Source organism: Gekko japonicus, unplaced genomic scaffold, assembly GCF_001447785.1.
Source record: "Gekko japonicus isolate JY-2015 unplaced genomic scaffold, Gekko_japonicus_V1.1 scaffold1562, whole genome shotgun sequence".
Taxonomy (NCBI): Eukaryota; Metazoa; Chordata; class Lepidosauria; order Squamata; family Gekkonidae; genus Gekko; species Gekko japonicus.
This window is the reverse complement of record NW_015169824.1, coordinates 361,277-377,675: the sequence shown is the minus strand read 5'-3', so window position 1 is coordinate 377,675 and position 16,399 is coordinate 361,277. Positions and strand designations below refer to the sequence as shown.

The window sequence follows — 16,399 nt, the reverse complement described above, 5'->3', positions numbered from 1 at the left end:
TCTCTGCACAGAGAGAAAAATGTTTTAAACTCATGGTGAAGGTTTCGTTCAATTCAAACCTCCAAAGAAAAAAATGCAGCTTTTCACAGTTGTCTGTGGTGTCTGGAGGGACAGAGACCGGCTCGCTTGGAATTGCTGAATGGATGTGCATAGAGAAGAATTGCAAAATCTTGTCTCTTTTTTTTCTCTCCTGATAAAAGGACCTGTGACTGCCAAACCTGACCTCATATCATGGCTGGAAGGAGAAGACGAAATCTATGGTGAGAAGTGATTTTAACTACCCACACATTGATTGGGTCAATAGGTGTTCAAGTCAGGAGAAAGAGGTTGGGTTTCTAGATACTTTCAACGACTGTGCCATGGAGCAGAGGGTCACAGAACCTACCAGGAGGGACTTGGTCCTAAGTACTGCTGAAGACCTGGTGAGAGATGTAAACGTGATAGCACCAGTTGGGAACAGTGACCATAATGCTAATAACTTTAGCATTTATGTAAATAGGGAGTTGCCCAAAAAGTCCAACACAACCACATTTAATTTTAGAAAGGGTAACTTCTCTCCTATAAGGGGGGTTGTGAAGAAGAAACTGAAAGGAAAGGTAAGGAGGGTCCAATCTGTTCAGGAAGCTTGGAGACTATTTAAAAAAGAGCAGAAAAGGGCAACTAAAATGATTAAGGAGATGGAACACCTTATCTGTGAAGATAAGTTAAAGAGGTTAGGGCTCTTTAGCCTGGAGAAACGATGTTTGAGGGGTGTCTCGAGATTTATAAATATGCACAGGATAGAGAAAGTAGAGAAAGAAGTACTTTCCTCCCTTTCTCACAAGACAAGAACTTCTGGGAACGCAATGAAATTAATAGGCAGTAGGTTAAGAACAGATGCAAGGTAGTCATTCTTCACTCAGAGAGTAATTAACACGTGGTATTCACTGCCACAGGAAGTGGTGGTGGTAGCTACAAGCATAGACAGCTTCAAGAGGGGTTTGGAAAAACATATGGAGCAGAGGTCCAACAGTGGTATTAGCCACAAGCTGTAGAGGGAAAACTATGTCTCAGGCAGTGATGCTCTGTATTCTTGGTGCTTGGGGGGCAACAGTGGGAGGACTTCTGAAGTTCTGGCCCTGCTGGTGGACCTCCTGATGGCATTTGGGTTTTGGCTACTGTATGACACAGAGTGTTGGACTAGGTGGGCCATTGGCTGGATCAAACACGGCACTCTTATGTTCTTATGACAAAATGTTTACCGTGTTCTCCAGGAAGAGGAGAGATTGGCAGGTCTGTGGTTTGACTGTGTCTTGCTTATGCTTCTTCCAAGGACTTGTGGGTTTCCTCAGTCTTGAAGATATGAAAATGGGAAACTTCCTTCTTCCAAGTCCAATTCTAGCTGAGTGTTATCCCTTGGAGAGTCAGGGGTCTCTGGAAAGGATGGTTCCAACCCCTGTATTCTTTATGATCCCTTGAACCAGAGTTGCCAGCATCAACTCCATACCTAGTCCATGCAAAGGATGTGCTTTGCCGCAGAAATATGACACAAAGCAATTTCAGACAGCTCTCAGATGAACACATTTGATCTCCCCGTTCCCATTACAGAGCAATGTTGTATGTGATTCAGAAGGGCCTGCCGCATAAACATATACCAGATATACTCAGTTCAGCATCTCAAAGAGGATAGCCTTGCTGTCTTGGTGTATTTTAAATGAGGATTCATGTCCTCCAACTGATAGTCAGTTTCACATTTATTTATTTTATTTATGCTTTCAGCTTGTATCCCGCTCGAACCCCCCAAGGGGTCTCTGAACGGCTTACAGTCTTTATCCCTATCTATGGCCACACGTAGTCAGGGTGGGGACTGCCCTACCGGCACCCAGTGGAGGGACTTGCTGTTCTTCTCTCCCGGTTCGGCTTATTGTCGGGCTCGGCTTTTTCCGGTTTCCGGCTCCTCTACTTCTCCTTCTCGTGGTCTTCGGTGTCGGCTGTGATCGACTGTGATCAGCGGGCCCATCCGGCACGCGGTTCGCATCAGCGCGGCTCCGGCTCCGTCCATTTTGGTTCCGCCGCACCTGGGTCTCTACGTTCTTTGCATCTCCTGGCTCCGCCTTCCGCCTAGAGCAGCCAGTCAGGAAGCTGATTTAGTACCCCACGGACCATTCAGAAGTAGTGGAAGTAGTGGAAGGGGGGCCTGCACGGAAGATACCCTGCATATTGGGGGGGGGTGACCGGGCCACAGGGGAATTGCCAGTCCAGTTGGAGGGGCATCTGGGCTGACCTAGACCTGAGCAGATGTGGCACAGACTCTGGGTGACCACCTGGCCCCCGTGGGAGGCAGGAGCACTTCTCTGTACAGTGGTGGTACAGGATTGATAGCCATCACTCTCTGCTAGAGGTACATCTCAAAGTGAATTGAGGGTGAATTTATTTTCAAGGCTGGCTTCTCTTTTTGGACATAAACGTGACTCTTGTTTTTTAGGTGTCAGAGCTGAATCCTTTGAGTGGACCCCTCTACCTTTATTGTACTGCAAGGTTAAAGATATGTGTTATATTCTCATCTTGTGGAATTGATCTGTCAGTACAGTGTAGGATGTCACAGGACCACATTCCCAAGGAAGACATGAAAGTGTGTCTAGATGACAAGTCTTTAAACTCATGTACTCTCTATATAAGAGTTAACTTATTTCATTCTCTAATACTTCTGCTCCATTTTTTCACAATGTTCAAGCTTGGTTTCTCTTTCAGCAGAAGGTGCACAAAGAATGCAAAGAGGAGAGAAAAAATATGAATGCCTGGAGTGTGGAAAAAACTTCCGTCACAATTTAAGCGTTCCTCACCATCAAACAATTCACACAGGGGAGAAACCATATGAATGCCTGCTGTGTAGAAAAAGCTTCAAGAGTAGTCCAAGTCTTCCTTCTTTTCAAAGAATTCACACAGGGGAGAAAGCATATAAATGCCTGGAGTGTGGGAAAAGCTTCAGTCGGAGGGACAAACTTACTTCCCATCAAAGAATTCACACAGGGGAGAAACCATATAAATGCTTGGAGTGTGGAAAAAGCTTTAGTCAGAGTAACCACCTTACTTACCACCAAAGAATTCACACAGGGGAGAAACCATATAAATGCCTGGAGTGTGGGAAAAGCTTTAGTCAGAGTAACCACCTTACTACCCATCAAAGAATTCACACAGGGGAAGAACCATATAAATGCCTGGAGTGTGGGAAAAGCTTCCGTCGGAATGAAAGCCTTACTTCACATGAAAGAATTCACACAGGGGAGAAACCATATAAATGCCTGGAGTGTGGGAAAAGCTTCCGTCAGAGCAATGGCCTTAATTCCCATCAAAGAATTCACATAGAGGAGAAACTATATAAATGCCTGGAGTGTGGGAAAAGCTTCCGTCAGAGGAACAGCCTTTATTACCATCAAAGAATTCACACAGGTGAGAAACCATTTAAATGCTTGGATTGTGGGAAAAGCTTTAGTCAGAGTAACCACCTGACTACTCACCAAAGAATTCACACGGGGGAGGAACCATATAAATGCCTGGAGTGTGGGAAAAGCTTCCGTCGGAATGACAGCCTTACTACCCATCGAAGAATTCACACAGGGGAGAAACCATATAAATGCCTGGAGTGTGGACTAAGCTTCCGTCAGAGTCACCACCTTACTACCCATCAAAGAATTCACACAGGTGAGAAACCATATAAATGCATGGTGTGTGGAAAAAGCTTCAAGAGTAGCACACATCTTACCTCCCATCAAAGAACTCACACAGGGAAGAAACCATATAATGTCTGGAGTGTGGGAAAAGTTTCAAGAGTCATACACATCTTACTTCCCATCAAAGAATTCACACAGGGGAGAAACCATATAATGCCTGGAGTGTGGGAAAAGCTTCAGTCAGAATGACATCCTTACTTCCCATGAAAGAATTCACACAGGGATTCAAGAATAGTACACATTTTATTAGTTGTTGTAGCTTTTCTGGGCTGTATGGCTGTGGTCTTGGCATTGTAGGACCTGACATTTCGCCAGCAGCTGTGACTGGCATCCTCAGAGGTATAACAAGAAAGTTGGAGTACTTTCTGTGTCAAGGTGAGAAGAAAAATGGTAGGCAGGTAATTTATATCTACTCACTAAGATGGGGTATGGCTGAGTATCTTGTAGGAGTTTTACACTTTTTACTTCTCATCAGAGAATTCATGCAGGGGAGAAACCATAGAAATGCCTCATGTGTGGAAAGGCAAAGTAGATTTGATTTGGAAATTAGAAAGCAGTGCAATAAAACTATAATACAGTACATAATACAGTAAAACTGCTTAAAATTGTCTGTGCTTAAGTTAAATCCACGATCTTAATTCCATCTTGAAAATGTCCTCATAACCTACATCAGGAGGTCCACCAGTGGGGCCAGGACACTAGAAGCCCTTCTACTGTTGCATTCCCCCCCCCCACTATTCTGTTTCATGCTTTCTGTGGAATGCTAAAATTGTGGGAGCCCTCCTAACTTCATCAAGCAGGCCATTCCTTCAGTTGGTAGCTGCAAGAACTAATTCTTTTCTCTGTGTCATTGTTTGTCTCACCATTATCTTTGCTAAGGTCCCGTTCACACTAGGCAATTTGGCCCGGGAGCAGGACAGTTCGGGGGCGGATTAAACCGGCGCAATCACACCACAACATCTGGGAAGCATCGTGCTTCCACCTCCGAACTGGCCCTTCCCGGGAAAAAGCGCCTCAAGTTGACACCACCTACCTTGGTGGTTCAACGAGTAGACACGCTGCAGGCCGGGCGTCTGATCGCCGGCGCTCCCTTGCGCCGGCACAATCCCGGCCCGGAGCCGAACTGCGCATGCTCCGACATGCGCAGTTCAGCCAGCACCCGGTCTGAGCCATGTCTTCTCCCCGGCGTTTGATCGCGCCGGGGAGAAACGGCGCCACGGCCAGGGGATCCGTGGGATCCCGCCGCGGCGTCTCAACGTTGGCGCGGCTTTTAAAAGCCGCGCCTTAAGAGGCTTTTTTCCTGTCGTGTGGCAGGGGCCTCAGATGAGCAAAGTGATTGCAGCAGATCAAAGCAGTAGCTTTGGTCTCATAGATCTGTAAGATATAGGTCCTGAAAGACTTTGTAGGTAACAAGGACTATGAAATGAACAAAAAACTTAAACAGTCTCCAAAGGATGAATTTAGCTGTGTATCGTATGTGTTCTGTGTCTGAACCTGAATAGTAATTGAGTAGCGGCATTCTGTACCAGCTGGGGATTCTGACTTCAAGGAAAGACCCATTGAGAATGCATTGCAGTAGCCTGGCTGCCTGGTTCCTGTGGCTTTGACTGTCACTCTGTGTACTGATTCTCATCTGGGAGTATTTATGGGACTCTGGTATTTATTTTTTCCTGAGGAGAACTGAGTGCTGTGCTTCAATAAAATCTGTAATTAATATTTAGTTTAATTACTGAAACTGAGTTCTTTACTGCATCTTGAGGGAGCGAGCAGTGACTCATGAAAGCTCACACCCTACCACAAATTTTGTTAGTCTTTAAGGTGCTACTGGACTCTTCCTCTTTTCTACGGCTACAGACTAACATGGCTACCCATCTTGATCTAGTTCCTTACTGGTTCTTTTTTTTTCAGGGCCCACTGGGGCACTTGGATTTTCTCCTTCCCCCAGTATTCAGTCTAGAGAAATATGAGTTTTCAAGAATAAAGCTTTACTGCTGTAGCCTGGATAGCCCAGAGAAGTCCGGTCTCGTCTGCTCTTGGAAGCTAAGCAGGGCCGACCCTGGCAAGTATTTTGATGGGAGACCTCCAAAGAATACCAGGGTTGGGAGGTAGAGGCAGGATATCAAACCACTTCCCTGAATGTCCTCCATGCCCCAGTAGGAGTTGCCAGGTGTCGCCATGACTTCCAGACATGGGCATACACGCACACACAAACACACACAAAAAGAACGAAACTTTGGTGTAGTGGTTAATAGTGGTGGGTGGACTCTTAATCTGGAGAACTGGGTTTGATTCCCCACACGGAGCAACTGCTGGGTGACCTTGGGTCAGTCATAGTTCTCACAGAACTGTTCTCTGGAGCAGTTCTTTCAGCACTCTCTCAGCCCCACCTACCTCACAGGGTGTCTGTTGTGGGGAGAGGAAGGGAAGGAGATTGTAAGGCCCTCTGAGTGAAGGGCAGGGTATTAATCCAATCACCATTCCGTCTTCTCGGAGAGCCAGTTTGGTGTAGTGGTTAAGTGTGTAGACTCTAATCTGGGAGAATCGGGCTTGATTCCCCACTCCTCCACTTGCAGCTGCTGGATGACCTTGGGCAAGCCATAGTTCTGGCAGAGCTGTTCTCTCAAGGACAGTTTCTCTCAGAGCTCTCTCAGCCCCACCTACCTCACAGGGTGTCTGTTGTGGAGAGGGGAAGGGAAAGAAGTTTGTAAGCCGCTCTGTGAATCCTTGGGGCAGTGAAGGGTGGGGTATAAATCCAATCTTTTCTTTACTTCAAGGCCTCAGTGCAAAAGATTAAGTCTTTCACTTGGTCAGGGAAAACAAGTTATAAAATCATGGGCAATGTGCACTCCACATCAATATCACCAAGACAGTCTGGGTGTCTCCCAGCAGCACCACATCTGAGAGCACCTCTGCTACCTCAGGGAGGGTGCCCACTGGAGAGTGATGTGGCTATTAAACAGAATGCCCAGTCTATTCTCAGTCCCCACAGTGTAAGGAGCCTCCGGTCAATTCTAGCTATATTTTGTCCCAGGTGTTTGTGGAAGCTGAAGAACTCTCAGAGGATAATAGCCTTCCTCCCCAGTCACCTGTGTGGGGTTGTTGGAGGGCCACACAACCAGGCAGAGTTATCTGCGAAAGACACACCACATCATTTTGCATAGGGTAAATTCCCCAATAGCTGACACTTGGAACTTTTGACTTGGCATTGTTAAAAATCCAGCCAGTGTGATAAACAGCAGTGTTTTGAGTTGCACCTCTTTTGGCCAGGGATCCTGGAGGTTCCCTCCCCCCCATTTTCTGGGCATGGAGTCACTGGGGTTTGTGTGGGGGGAGGTATTTGTGAATTCCTTGCATTGTGCAGGGGGTTGGACTAGATGACTCTGCAGGTATCTTCCACCTCTATGATATTTGCCAAGCAACTGACTTGGGGGCAACCTCTAAAAATATTGATTGATACCAGATTAAAGCAGTTCTTGAGTCATCTGCCATGGGGTTAATTTTCTGAAAACTTGTATGTTGCACCCTTTCTGCACCCACTCCATTGGTCAGTTACTGGGTTCGGTTTAAGGTTGAAGACATGAAACGGCCTTCTACTGAATCAGATCCTTGGTGCCTCAAAGTCACTATTGGCTACACAGACTGGCAGCGGCTCCCCAAGGTCTCAGGCAGAGGACTTGCACATCACCTACTGCCACATCTTTTAACTGGCGATACCAGGGATTGAAGTCATTCAGGCAAAGCCTTCTAAAGATGCTGTGACGGAAGCCCTAAAAGGTCCTAAGGCTCAAGAGTGCCACCTAGAGTATCTGGGAATCTTGGATCCCTGGAGATTCCATTATGTATCAATGTTATTTATTTATGTTACTAATATTTCAATTTTTCACTGAGACTCAAGGCAGATTACACAGAGTGAGTCTACAATCAACAGGATGGGGCATTTGATAAACAATGAGATTGTATTTGGGTTGTAGAACCAACCAGAAATCTAAAAAACAGAACTGAAGCAAAGCATAAATGTTAACACGGCACATTGAATGATGCAAAATGACATAGATCTCACAGCAGGCAATCCAAAGTGGTACAGACCACAATCCCTAATCATTTATCATCTAAGTAACTTTGTAAAGCCTTTTGTAGAAGAAGAAGAGATTGGATTTATACCCCGTCCTTCATTCGGAGTCTCAGGGCAGCTTACAAACTCCTCTCCCTTCCTCTCCCTACAACAGGCACCCTGTGAGGTAGGTGGGGCTGAGAGAGCTCTGAGAGAACTGTTCTTAAGAGAACAGCTCTGCCAGAACTGACTTGCACATTTTGTGTTTATTTCCTGTTAACCTTTATTTAAGCTGGTTATAGCCTAACTCATTAGCTGAAAGAGAGGGGGGGGGAAGGAAACAGAAGGAAGGAAGGAAGGGGAAAGAAATGGGGGAAAGGAAAAGAAAGGGGAAGAAAAAAATGGAAAGAAAGGGAAAGAAAATGAAAGCCTCTGTGTATGTTTGCTTTCCCCAAGTTCTAAATTCCCCCACCTGCAGTTAAAAAGGAGCTTGAAGGCTTACATTTGAAACATCCTCCTTCGGCTGTGAGTTCCCAGGCTACTCACTCAGCCACCCGTTCTCTGGTCCATTCAACATATAAAAACAAAAGTGAAACAAGAGCTCCACCCTACAGGACCAAACTGAATCATACAGATATTAAGGGAAGAGCAGACTGTTCCATTACACATAGACATGTATACAAGAGCAAGGCGCCTCGGGAGGAGTGAGCAAGGCCCCTCGGGAGGAGTGAGAGACCAAGAAATCTAATAAAATAAATAAATAAATATTTTATTTTATATTTTTATTTATCTATAATTTATTTATAATAAAACCAACTGAAGGGGTGGGGGGGAGGAAAGATGGACTTCCTCCAGTGAGCTGCGGCCGGCTGGCTGGAGAAGGAAGAGGAGGTGGGGAGACAGGAAGGGGAGCCCAGCAGACATGGCTTCCCTGTGCGATCTCTGAGTGCCCCACGGCAAAAAGGTCACGCAGGGAAGCCAGGCTTTTAAATCCCCCGCTCCCCGTCTCTCCGCAAAAGTGGAGCAGCTCAACGGAGGGCATATCTGCCCGGCTTCCCTTCCTGTCTCCAGCCAGCCTGGAGGGCTGGGGCCTGGGCTCGTTACTGCCGGAGCATTGCTCCGGGGCGCTCCGGCAGGAAACAACCCCTGGTTCTGATCAGCATTTGGTTTAGTACGGTCACACAGCCTGCTGGGTAAGGAGGGAGGGAGGCCTTCTAGCGCCCTGAAATCTGGAGGCTCGGAAACGCCTTCTACTCTACAGCTCCGCTGTGGCTCTTGAGGGGGTGAGGTATCCTTAAATACTAGATATTGTGGGGAAAGGTGGAGGGTGGTGATGGTTAAGATCTCCCAAGCCAAAGGACCGTCAGTCCTTTCCTATTGCCTTGGGACCTTACCAGCCATCCCAGGTGCTAACAGGATCTCTCTATGTGTTCTAGCAGAGGATGATCAAAAGAATGAGGAGAGTGAAGAACTTCATCAGCAAAGGACAGATAGAGATAAAAATGAAGACCTGAAAGAAAACATCAGGAATCAAGGCAGAACAAAGGGAAAGAAAGGCGGCCGTATGGTTGAGAAGCGAGATGGAAGAAAGGGTCATGTATATTTTCCAAAGCACAGGATAATTAAGGCAAGTAAATCCATTCATTGTGGAAAGGACTTCAGAAACAGATCACAGTTCCTTGTGCACCAAAGAATACACAGAGGGGATAAAAATTTTGGATGCTTAGAGTGTGGAAAGAAATTCAGTAGGAGTGGCAGTCTAGATCAGAGAACCCACACAGGGGAGATACCTTTGGAATGCTCAGAATGTGGAAAGAAGTTCATTCAGAGTGGACATCTTCAACAGCACCGAAGAACAGGGGAGAAGCCTTTTGAATGCTCAGACTGTGGGAAGAAATTCAGTCACAGTGGCAGTCTTCAACTGCACCAAAGAACCAACACAGGGGAGAAATCCTTTGAATGCTCAGAGTGTGGAAAGAGATTCAGTAGGAGTGGCACTCATCAGGAGCATCAGACAACCCACACAGGGGAGAAACCTTTTGAATGCTCAGACTGTGGGAAGAAATTCAGTCACAGTGGCAGTCTTCAACTGCACCAAAGAACCAACACAGGGGAGAAATCCTTTGAATGCTCAGAGTGTGGAAAGAGATTCGGTCGGGGTGACACTCTTCAGGAGCACCAGAGAACCCACACAGGGGAGAAACCTTTTGAATGCTCAGACTGTGGGAAGAAATTCAGTCACAGTGGCAGTCTTCAACTGCACCAAAGAACCAACACAGGGGAGAAATCCTTTGAATGCTCAGAGTGTGGAAAGAGATTCGGTCGGGGTGACACTCTTCAGGAGCACCAGAGAACCCACACAGGGGAGAAACCTTTTGAATGCTCAGACTGTGGGAAGAAATTCAGTCACAGTGGCAGTCTTCAACTGCACCAAAGAACCAACACAGGGGAGAAATCCTTTGAATGCTCAGAGTGTGGAAAGAGATTCGGTCGGGGTGACACTCTTCAGGAGCACCAGAGAACCCACACAGGGGAGAAACCTTTTGAATGCTCAGAGTGTGGAAAGAGATTCAGTCATAGTGGCCATCTTCAACGGCATCAGAAAACCCACAGAGGGAAAAAGATTTTGGATCCTACGAGTGCGAAAAGAGATTCAGTTTGAGTTGTCATCTTCAACAGGACCCTAAGAACCCACATGGAAGAGACATTTTGAATGCTCAGAGTGTGGAAAGGAGGGCCTTTTTAGTGTTTGCTCTCCCCTGTGAAACTTGCCTCTTCAGACTATCTGCCAAACTAACTCTTTCTGGCCTCCACATAACCATCAAAAATGTTTCCTTTCCCAAATCCTGTGAGGACATCGACAAGTTGAGGCTAATAGATATCTACAGCCTCTCTGCTACCGGCATCAACATAGTGTGGCCATCCAGCATCCTTCATTCACTAACGTTTTTACCTGACAACCAGTCCTATAGAGGCATAACCCAACCCTATTCCCTCCCCAGTCCAGCCTGTTGTGAGCTTTTTGGGGGTGACACCACCTTGGAGCCCAAAGAGTTTTGGCAATGGGATTTATTTGGGCTGAAAGGAAAAACTCGTGCCCCCCAACCCAACATTTCAGTATGTTCTCGGGGGTCAGAACCCCCCCCCCCCAATATTGTCCAGTATTGTGGAAATGGACTGGTATCCATGGAGTTGGGAAGTGAACCTTGTAAGACGTAGATTTCCCAGTTGTCTTCCCCACCCACTCCTGGGTTCTCCCAGAGAGAGTCAGGAAGGAGAAGTAAGATTCCCTCCTCCTTCTCTGACAAACCCCCCCCCCCCCAGAAATTACCTGGTCCAAGGCTTACTCCCCACCTCTGACTCCTCAGAGGTCCCTTTGAATTGCTCCTTGGAGACTGGATTTTTGCAGCAGGCTGAGAAATTTCATTTCATTACTTTCATTTGGAAAAGTATCTGCATTAAGGTGGCTAACAGGCCTGAAAGGGGGGGCGGGAGAACCCTTCCTCTTTCCCGGAGACTTAGTGTGTGGAAATGGGCAGCTGAAGGGATAAATGACATCCCATAAATCCTCTGGTAAAGGGAGCTAAGACTTTTTCCCTTCAGGCAGCTGGCAGCAGTAGATTAAGTATTTCTTTATGAACCAGAGAAAAGAGAACTCAGCCAAGGAAGGGTTATACAGGGGTGTAAAACTTACAGCCCGCGTGTCGGAACTGGCCCACCTATGGCTTTAATCTGGCCTGCGGGTCTCTTCTTCCCCCGCCTCTCTCTCCCCTGCCTGTCCTCACCCTTTGAAGTTGGAGGCTGCGGAAGTTCCCAGCTCTCTCGCTTCGGTAGGAAGCTCTTCTGGGCTTGCAAAGTTTCAAAGAAAATGTGGAATGGGTTTTCTATTAAGGTCTCTACGTCCAGATAAGCTACTCTGGGACTGTTTCCGGGACTGGAGTGACAGGGCTCAGTGTGGAATGACAGCCCCTGGGAGTAGCAGCAGCAGCTTTCTGGGACTGTCGTTTCCCTCTGGTGGCTGTCATTCAAGTCCCAGGGTAGTCTACCTGGGCCCAGAGACCTTAATGGAAAATACATTCTGCATTTTCTTTGCAACTTTGTCTGTGCTGCAATGTATTTCTTTTTTTTGTAAAACAATTTTTATTAGGATATATTCAATCACAACATCTTTAAAATCACAATTACATCTTTCCCATATCCTACCCCCTCCCTTTCCCCCTCGCATGGCCTCCCACAGTGCTCTGACCTCCTGCCCCTTGCTTACTATTTACTTCACTAGGTTCAATACAAATTTAACAGGTAACAACTTTTTTCATATATGTACTTAAACATTAACTAATCTTCACTTCTTAAAGTCAATAGTTATTAAAGCAAAACAAAGTATCTTTTACATCCCAGTTTTTTTCCAAGTATTCTTTTAAGTCTTTCCAGTCTTCGTAGAAGTCTTCTGCTTCCATATCATTCAATTTTCTGGTCATCTTATCCATTTCTACCATAAAAAGTAGTTTTCTAATCCAATCTCCCACTTCTGGGACTTCCTCCTGCTTCCAACATTGAGTGTATGTCATTCTGGCAGCAGTAATCATATACCACATCAAAGTTCTTTTTGCCACATTGACCTCTTGCATTTTTAGTCCCAAAAGCAGAATTTCTGGTTCTTTTTAAAATTTACATTTCGTAATTTTTTCCATTTCTGCATGAATCTCAACCCAAAGTTTTTTTGCTTTTCACAAGTCCACCACATGTGATAAAATGAGCCCTCTACTTTTTTACATTTCCACCATTTACTAGACATATTGTTATTCATATTAGCAATCTTTTTAGGCATCATATACCATCTATACATCATCTTATAACAATTTTCTTTTAAATTATTACATGTTGAGATTTTTAATGCCTTTTTCCATAGAAATTCCCATGATGACATCATTATTTCTTTATTCATATTTATTGCCCATTTTATCATTTGTTCTTTAACTACCTCGTCTTCTGTGTACCGTTGTAACAATACTTTATAAAGTTTAGAAATCATTTTTTTCTCCCCCTCAAACCACACCTTCTCAATCTCATTAAATTTTTCAAGTGCTGCAATGTGTTTCAATGGAGCGGAACTCAAGTAGTTTCACTTTCCAGTGCTTGTATGCTAGATGAAGCTGTTGCTTGCTGAGGTTGTCTCCTTGAGAATAAACAGGTGATGTTTTGAGCCAGCTTGTCTCTTCTGAATGGACCTGAGAAGGGATGGCTTTGACCTGGGAACCCACAGCCAAAGGGGGGCATTAGACTAAAGAGCCACTGCCACTTTGAGTAATCTGGGGGTGGGGTGGGGGAAAGCTTGCAATGCCCAGCCATTTCATGTTTTCCTAGGCTCCGAGAATTTTATATTTTTAGTTTCTGCTGTGGTCCTTGTACTTTTTCTTGATGTTTTATTTTAAAAATTGCATTGCAAAAAAAATTGCAAGAGTTCTAGGGTCGGGAAGCAGAGGCAGGGTATCAAGCCACATCTCTGAACATCCTCCATGCTCCAGTAGACGTTGACAGAGGTCGCCGTGACTTCCAGGCAGGGGCACACACTCAGATGCAAAAATACCCCTTCCCCATCATGGATCCATGGCGACACCTTGGCGCACAACCATGATTCCGAAGCGCTGATCCTCATGAATCATCAGGGTTTTTGCATTGGGTCATCCCACCATCAAATCACATATCAAGCCCATGGCCTCAGCTTGCATCACAAAAAGCACCCATTTGCGGTTTTCTGGGTCACCCCATATCCATTATCGATCCACAGTTATTGTCTGTATTGAATGTCGAGTGCTTTGTGGCCCTGCCGGGGGTACCCGAAGATCTCCCGGAATTACCACTGATCTCCAGGCAACAGAGATCATCATCAGTCCCCCCGGAGAAAATGGCTGCTTTGGAGGGTGGAGACTTCTTTGTCAATATACCCTGCCCAAGTCCCTTGCCTCTCCAGAGACCCCGCCCTCTCCAGGCAGGCTCCACCCCCAAATCTCCAGGTATTTCCCAGTCTGGAGCTGGCAACCCCAGTTAGGGCACTTTCTGGCTGCATCTGAAGAGGTCTTGCAGAAGTTCTCTCTCCAGGTGGGGCCACGAGAAGTCACAAAGACACGCGTGGGGATGTACTAAAAGGAAGGACAGGATTGCTCATTGGAAACAATGGGAGAGACTTGAAGGCCCATTGGAAGTAATGGGAGCCAGGAATTCCAATTGACTTTGATGGGCTCCATTGAAATACATTACAGCTTGAGAAGAACGGCAAAGAAAATGTAGAATGGAGTTTCTATTAAGGTCTCTGGTCACAAATACACAGCTCTGGGACTGGAATGACAGCCCCAGAGTGGAATGACAGCCCCTGGGGGTAGCAGATGTGTTCTGAGGGTGGAATGACAGGCCCCATTGTGGAATGACAGCCTCTGGTGGTAGCAGATGTGTTCTGTGGGTGGAATGACAGAATGACATATTTAGCTCAAAGAGTAACTCTTGCTCCAATTTGGAGTAGCTCTGGTGAATGTTTGGTTGCTGCTGCTCTATTAGTTCGGATAAAGAATGTGTGTGTTCTTTGATTTAGTACTGACAGTATTTGCTTAAGATAAGTCCCTCCCCAACTATTGTGCCAAATCCCTCAATAAACTCTGTATTCCTTTTAAATAGGTCTCTGTCATTCTTTTCCTGCTTAAACTTGCTACTCACTGTCACCTCTTTAGGTAACAGATCCTTGTCTTCCACACCCTACACAAACATGCAAGCCAGGGGTCATTTCGTAGAAAAAGAGGTGCAGGAGCTCATTAGCATAACTCATTAGCATAACTTATTTGCATAGGCCACACACCCCTGACATCACCAGAAGTGTGTCAGAAGGCAACACCCACCGCTCAGGCTCCACTGGACTGTTTTGGATTGCTAGCTATTGGGGGGGGGGACGTGCAGATCTGTCCTCGCGGAGGAGGGAGAGCTTGTACCTGAATAAAACTTGGTCTTAAAGGTGCCACTGGACTGTTTTGGACTGGGGGGCCAGGGGTGGGGCTCTGCAACTTACCTGGCCGCTTCTTGCTCTGACTGAGGGCTGCTGGGAGCAGGGGGTGGGGCTTGTTGCATGTGACCGCCCCCTGGGCTCTTTACTGCCGGAGCTCCGCTCCTGTGCGCTCCTGTAGGAAATGACCCCTGACGCAAGCTAATCCCCTTTATTAATCTGAATGTATGCTCACGTGTCTGTGGGGATGTGGTAACATGACTGCTGTTTCTGGTCAAAGGTGTGTAGTGCCGCCTTTGCCTGTTGGAGCCCTGGGTGCGCCGCCTTCAAGCGACGGCCTTCAGCAGAGGATCAGCGAGTGGGTGGCCAAGGCACACGAGGTTGCTCTCCAGCCGCTCGACAACGCCTTCGAGGAAGAAGAGCCCTAGCCCCCCTGGCCCTTCGCCGTCACTCCTCGACTCCCAGCTCAGCCCGCCGCCTCCTGAGCTGGACGAGTGGTGGGAGCGCTTGCCCGTCTTCCGCAGCATCCGATGCTAGCTCACCCTGCAGGACCTGGACGAGTTCCTGGAGCAGGAGAGCCCCACAAGCAGGACAGTGGCAGCGCCAGCGGATTGTCACACACCGGCAGCCCCGCCGCCACCAAAGGTGCCCACAGCCCACTCCTCCCGGAACGCTGTTCCCCCTTGACATGACCCCTGTTTTTCGCACATTATATCCAAACAAACCTGGTGGGTGAGATCTCCGGGGGGGGGGGAATGGGAGCGATGAGGGGGTGCTCAGGGATGTTTCTATTCTGCTGTGTCTTCTGAGTTTCTGTTACCTCTTTGTCCTAAGCATTTGACCTTGGTGCCTAGCAGTGTTCCCTCTAAGCTGAGTTAGTGTGAGCCAGCTCACAGTTTCTTAGCCTCCGGCTCACACATTTTTTGTCTCAGCTCAGGAAGGATGACTCTGGAACAAACTAATTTATGCAGCAGCCAAATTGCTCGGCTCACAACTTTAATGCCAGTGGCTCACAAAGTAGAATTTACTCACGAGACTCCGCAGCTTAGAGGGAACTTTGGTGCCTAGTACAGTATTTCTCCTGGGAAGTCAGGTCCGTTTCTTTGGCAGGCTTCTACTTGGGCCCTGTTTGGACCTGACCCATCAGGGGGTCTGCATGAACTCTGTATACCAATTTGCTTCACGGGCGTTTTCCCAGTTCTAACACAAAATGGTTAAGACAAGCTGTATACTTTCAATGTCTCAATGAACTTTACTTCTCTGAAGGAAAGCTATTGGGAACTGATTATAAGAACCTAAGAGAGGCCAATGTTGGATCAGGCCAATGGCCCATCCAGTCCACCACTCTGTCACACAGTGGCCAAGAATACCAGGTGCCATGAGGAGGTCCAGCAGTGGGGCCAGGACACTAGGAGCCCTCCCACTGTCACCCCCCACCAAGCACCAAGAATACAGAGCATCCCTTGTCCCCACACATAAGAACCTAAGAGAAGCCAATGCTGGATCAGGCCAGTGGTCCATCCAGTCCAACACTGTGTCACACAGTGGCCAAAAACACCAGGTGCCATCAGGAGGTCCAGCAGTGGGGCCAGGACACTAGAAGCCCTCCCACTGTTGCCCCCCCCCCAAGCGCCAAGAACCTAAAAGAAG

General features: G+C 47.0%; 1 pseudogene; it reads left to right on the top strand.

Annotated features, from left to right (window-relative positions):
* LOC107115507 overlaps positions 1–16,399 on the top strand; it is a 259,349-nt pseudogene that overhangs the window by 6,096 nt on the left and 236,854 nt on the right.